Source organism: Orycteropus afer, unplaced genomic scaffold, assembly GCF_000298275.1.
Source record: "Orycteropus afer afer isolate SDZICR_OR568_19922 unplaced genomic scaffold, OryAfe1.0 scaffold00292, whole genome shotgun sequence".
Classification (NCBI taxonomy): domain Eukaryota; kingdom Metazoa; phylum Chordata; class Mammalia; order Tubulidentata; family Orycteropodidae; genus Orycteropus; species Orycteropus afer.
In genome coordinates this window covers 2,262,616-2,268,970 of record NW_006921879.1, presented here as the reverse complement: position 1 = coordinate 2,268,970, position 6,355 = coordinate 2,262,616, and the positions used below count along the sequence as shown (strand labels likewise).

Sequence of the window (6,355 nt, the reverse complement as noted above, 5' to 3'; positions counted from 1 at the left end):
ATGTCATTCCTCTTCAATTTGTCATTCCCAGCCTAGTAGATCATATGGTTGTCTGATTCAAAACCAATCCATTTCAGCTCACCAATGCCTAGGATATCCATCTTTATGCATTTTATTTCATTTTTGACAACTTGCAATTTTCCTAGATTCATACTTCGTACATTCCATGTTCCAATTATTAATGGATGTTTGCAGCTGTTTCTCCTCAGTTTCAGTCATGTCATGTCAGCAAATGGGGGTCCATTAGCTTTACTTTATCCATATGATTGATATTGTTTCTACTCGGATGAGGCAGCTCTTTCTCAGTCGCAATTTGAGTACCTTTCAACCTGAGGGACTAATCTTCTGGCACTGTATTGGACAATCTTTCAGGCTATTCATAAAGTTGTCCTGTAACATATTAGACAGTGTTTCTCTGCTATTCATACAGTTTTCCCTGGACAATTCTTTGAGAAGTGGATGCCCTCTTCCTTCTTCTGAGTCTGGAAGCTGAAACTTGTCCACCATGGGCAATGCTGCTGGCATTTGAAACACCAGTGGTACAGCCTCCAGCCTCACAGCAACACACAACCCACCACAGTAGGACATACTGACAGACAAGTTAGTCTCCCTTAGCTGTTTCAAACCTTTCCACCCACTTCCTGGTCTTCCCCCTACCTGTTCTGCTGTTGACCCTGGCTTCTTCCCATTTCTCACCTGGGTGGGAGCTCTCCCTCCCTCCCCTTATCTGAATCAGGGCCTTTACCATGGGAAAATTCAGAGGTTTTGGTATAGAATTCCTAACGGTCCCTGCAATGCAGGGCAACCCTGAGATGCAATGTCCTATCTAATTGTGTGGCGACCAGGGCCACAAGCAGTGGTCACACATCCGTCTAGTACTATTTAGAGCAAGGTACACTCCCATGATCATGTGGGGGAGTTTGCGCTGCAACCAATCAGTGGTATTTGGCACTATCATATGTTGGCAGTGGGACACAGGAGTCCAGTCCACAATTTGGGGATAGGACTTGTAGGGAAACAAGGGAACCCAAGGGGTTCTACTTAAATCGAAACAGACAGAGGTAGGTTCTCCCAGCACAACCTATTCAGGCACCAACCAACTTAAACCATACCATAGACTTGTAGAATTGCAGTCTCTTGCCAGGACAGGGGTTTCTGTGATAGTCTGGGCCCACTGATATTTTGCTCTGAGCCAGTTTTACATACCTCAGCTAGAGATATCTGTGTACCAGGTATCTGCTGGCAATGGGCCTTTCCTCTCAGTAGAGAGCAGAAGTGGCTCCAGTAGCACACTAGCCTATGCTGGAAGGTCATCTTGATATTGTAGCCCTTCCTGTATTGTACCCAGCACTTTCACTTGTGCAACCAATGTTTTTGCTTTCTCGAAAACTTGAGATAAAGAACACTTTATCCCAGTCTCAAAAGGCATTCCTTTTTATTAGTTGATAGAGTTGTCTCAAGCACTGAGATGAGTAAGGCATAAATATTCTCCAATATCCCAAAAGACTCACAAAAGCCTACACTCCTTTTTGCATCCTAAGGATGGGGTAGGAGCTCTGGTAGCGTAGTGCCTAAGGCACTTGACTGCTAATCAGAAGGCTGGTGGTTCAAACCCACCAGCCACTCCTCAGAAAGAAAGTTGGGCAATCTACCTCCGTAGTGATACTACCTTGGAAACCCAAGGAGGGCTCACTATGAGTTAAGCCTGACTCAATGGAACATAACAACAACAACAGGGGTGGGGTAAGCTTCAGTAACACACAGGTCTAACCTGACCGGAGGATCCCTAGGAATTTCACCAGTGTACCCAGCCCCTACACCTTTTGGGGGTTCACGGTCCATACTCTTCCCTGTAGGTGGGTGATTAGTGTATCTAGACAATCCTATAACAGAGAAACATCTTCAGCAGTTAACATAAGGCCATCAATGCAATGAAATCAACAGATAGTAGCAGAGAAAGGAAACAGAGTCTGGTCCCTGCAACCATCCTAGGTCTCCACTAAAATTTCTAACAGGGTCGTTTTATTCAGGACTGGTATAGTTCACAGTCATACTCCAGGACCTACCTGGTTTCTCCATTGGTCACACACACATAGTACTGTGGGTTTCCTGGAGGATATTTACCCTGTTCCATTCTAAAATAATTCCACTCATTTCCTCATGCCCACCAGGCAACTTCTGTTGTCTATTGTTTGCCACTTTTTGTGGTGGGGAAGGGTGACTGGTTCAGGTGCCAAATTTTCTCCCAGGATTGCTTTCACTACTGTTACCTGTAGTTGGGATTCTCCCACAGATGGAATCAAAGCCAATTCCATTAGGACATCCACCCCTATAATGTCAATTATCAACTGGGGGGGGGGATACTTTAAACTGTTCAGGGTTTCCAAGATAAAGGTCCATTCTGGTCAACCAGAGCTAGCCTGCTGTTATTTATCTTTGACCAATGTATTATGATCACTACATGAGTCATCCTCTGGTCCCTCTGTAGAACTCTGACCTGTGGGTGACCTCAGCCCCCACCCCTAGTCCCTAGGGATTAGCAGAGTCCACCTAGAGGCAAGGGGCACTTCCTCACAGGGGGCAGTAGGACTCAGAGGGTGGTATTGCTGCTATGCTTCAGATTCTTTCAAAGGTTGAAATCTTTACTGCTGTCTTGGCAATAACTAAGTCCACCCACATCTACTTTTTGGTTACTCTCAAGAGGCTGTAGAGTTTTGGGACATTCAACCTTTTTTCCCTCTTTTTCCCACAGCTCACATCTTCTTTTTGGCCTCTCAATTTTGCCTAGGTCAACTGCTCTTTGCTGCACATAGGCTCTGCCTACCTATAATGTCTTCGCTTTCATTCTTGAAGTAAAGAATTAATTATCTGGCTCCATTGTGGTAAGAATTGAGTTCCCTTTTTACCAACTTTGGCCACAGGCACCAATATGGTGCACTTCCACAAACAAGGTGGGGAGTGGGGAAGATGAGAGAGGAGAAAGTGAAAGAGACGGACAGACAGACAGTTTCCCTCCATGTCACATGTGCAGAAGTTGGCCCAGTTTAGGCGCCTCCTCCCAGCACTCACTTTCTCTCCTCTCTCACTCTCTCTTCCTGTCTTCATGGCCTAAGTAATAAGGAGAGATGGAAACAACATGCCAGGCCCAGTTGGGGCTCCTGCTTATGGAGGCAGCAGCAGGGGCAAAAGCAGATAGGTGACTAAACTTCTTCACTCGTGCTCTGTGCTTTTAGCTCACCACTCACTCTCCCTGAGCCATTTCCCCCTCCATCTCCATTTTTGTACACCTCCAGATGAGCTTCTCTAGTTGCTCACCCTGCTGCTCATGGAGGCAGCTCTTCTGAATATCAGTAGTGGCCACACACACGACTGTCATACATCCCTTTCCCACTGCAGCTCCTCTTGCAGTACTCTTAACTCATGCTTCAACAGCAAAATAGGCACTAATGGCCAGCTGAACTACCCAGAGCAGCAGCCACTGTTCTGGTCATTAATACTTTCTCAGCCTCTTTTCCACACTTATGAAGATGTGTGCTTTCCCACAATGGTGCTATGCTGCTTGGCATTTTCTAGGTATTCCCATACTCACATGGAAGTTTACACGCGTTGAGCACATGGGCCAGATCTCCTCCCATGGAGGTTACTTGCCAATCCAAGATTTCCCCCAGCAGATGCCTCACCCCCACTCGCCATATCTTCAGTTTTCCGATTGACTCACCAATTGTCTTAGCATGAACCGGTGACTTGAAATTTACCCAAAGCACCATGAGACAAAAGAAAGAGCAGGCAACTCCATGGATAGAAGCAACAAGTTTATTAGGGAAATTACATACAACATGACCTATTTTGGTCATGTTGTCAGAAGGGACCCTTCCTTGGAGAAGGATGTCATGCTTAGTAGGGTGGAGGGTGGACAAAAGAGGGGGAGGCCTTCAATGAGATGGATTAACACAGTGGCTGCAATGATGGGCTAAAGTATAGCAAGGATCGTGGAGCTGGCATGGGATCAGTCAGTGTTTCGTTCTGCTGTGCATGAGGTCGCTATGAGTAGGAAACGACTTGACAGCACCTAACAACAACAACAACAACATACAAGGTGGTCCCAGGAGGTAACAGGAATTATTCAATTCTCTGGTCCCCTTAGTGGGATGCAGAAGCTTGTATGGCTTCATTGAACAAAGGGTTATATGCCAAGACTTAGACCTCCAATGTCACCCCATCAAAAGTTACAGAAGAGTGATTTAGCAAATGGAAGCAGGCTATTAGAAAGCAAGGATGACAATATTTGGCCTCGCAATGCCTGTTTCCGCTGCAGTTGTTTGACATGAAGACCATAAAATCAGACACTACAAGTCTGAAGACAGAGGTGCTTTAGCATTCACAGCAATAATTGGTCTGAGATTTTTGACAAGTATCTCACACAAGTCAACTGCCCTTTCAACATTCAAGATTGACAGGAAGCAATTAACTGGCTTCTTGGTTTAGCTGTCAAATGTGAATATGGAGATAATGCTGAAAAATACGAAGCTAGGTACTTGATAATGCAAAAAAATGTGGCAATGCAACCAAAATTGCAGTCATTCACCAGTTTGGATGTAAATAATCCTGATTTTTAGGCTAATGTAATGGTTTTGGTTAACCTTTTTTAGATTCAACTTCATGATGTTTACTTGGTAATGCTTTGGGCAAGTTGCATTTTGATTCAGGAGCCCCTGACACAGGATGTAGTTGCTAAAGTAAATCAAACAAAAGAGGGCTTGCCTATTGCTTTAGACAAGTATATTCTTGCAGGAGATGCAGTTCTTAATGAAGCTGGTGAAATTCTGCAATTGCTACACATAGGAGTTCAAAGACCTACAGATCAAAAATAATGAAGCCATAGTGACTCTGATAGTTAAGGCTCTGTGTCAACTTGGCTGGGCCATTATTTTAAGTGGTTTGAGGTGATCATTCCTCATAATTAGATCTGTTATAATGTAATCACTTCAATGACAAGATCTGCTGTGAGCAACCAGTCAGTTGAAAGGGAGTTCCCTTTGGGGTGTGACCTGCTTCCAGTACATATGGAAGAGCTTTAGGAAAGCTCTCTGGCTTTTTGCTGAGTCTGGATACTGAATCTGGCTCATAATCATCTGACCTCCGGTTCTCAGACTTGAACTAGTGGCCTGCTACATTGCCTGCCCATTTTAGGATTGTTGCCTTCACAGCCTGTGACCAAACAGCCTGCCATTTTACCTGCCAATCTTGGACTCATCAACCTCTGAAGCCAACAGCCTGTTGCATTGCCTATCGATCTTGAGTTCATTAGCCACTGCAGCTACATGAATCAGGAGGAGACTTCAGCTTGATGTCTGACCCATGGCCTTGGGATTTGCCACCCTCTACAACTGTGTGAAGGAGCTCTGGTGGCGTAGTGCTTAAGGTACTTGACTGTTAACCAGAAGTTTGCAGTTCAAACCCACCAGCCACTCTATGGAAGGAAGACTGGGGAATCTACTTCTGTAAAGATTTACCACCTTGGAAACCCAAAGGGAGTTGCCATGAGTTAGAATTGACTCAATGGCAGTGAATTTAGTTTTTTGGTTACAACCATGTGAACCATTTCATTGAGATCAGTTTCTCTATACTGTATTTATATCTATAAGCTTCACTGGTTTTGTGTCTCTAGAAAACACCCTAAGACAGGAATTGTTCAGGCAATTGTTGCAGATCCAAAGACAGACCATGGACTTGGAAAAGTTGGAAAATGAATGTTTTAGGATTTCAACTTCTCACTTGGTTAGTATAATTAAGAATCATGTATACTTCTGACATGTGTTTGGAAATCAGGTATCACATTTTCAAGGGAGGAATTTCAGAAAATCTACTATGTTCTGGAGATTTACCATCATTGCTTTTTTCTTTAATAAAGTTTGAGAAAGTGCAAATAAAAAGTAATAAAATATGAAGCTTTTTAAAAATATATGCTATTACTTATTGCGGAGCTCTGGTAGCATAGTGGCTAAAGCACTTGACTGCTAACCAGAAGGCTGGTGGTTCAAACCCACCAGCCACTCCTCGGAAGGAAGGTTGGGCAATCCTACTTCCGTAGTGATACTGCCTCGGAAACCCAAGGAGGGGTCGCTATGAGTCGGGGCCGACTCGACGGCAAACAACAACAACATTACTTATTGCAACTGTTATTGTACTCTTAAGAGTATTTAGGCTGTGACAATACTAGCATAAATATTTAATAAACTATTTTGAAACAAATTTTAAGAAATCTAGTGCTACTTTTTCTAGTGAATAATTCTAAAAACAATTTGACTTTTCATATAAGTCAACTTCATGGAAGTCTGAATTTAACTTTAAATGT

The 6,355-nt window shown here is 43.8% G+C and overlaps 1 pseudogene; it reads left to right on the top strand.

Moving 5' to 3' along the window:
• The first annotated feature begins 2,929 nt into the window (after positions 1-2,929).
• Positions 2,930-5,750, top strand: LOC103205832 (annotated as a pseudogene).
• Positions 5,751-6,355: the final 605 nt, after the last annotated feature.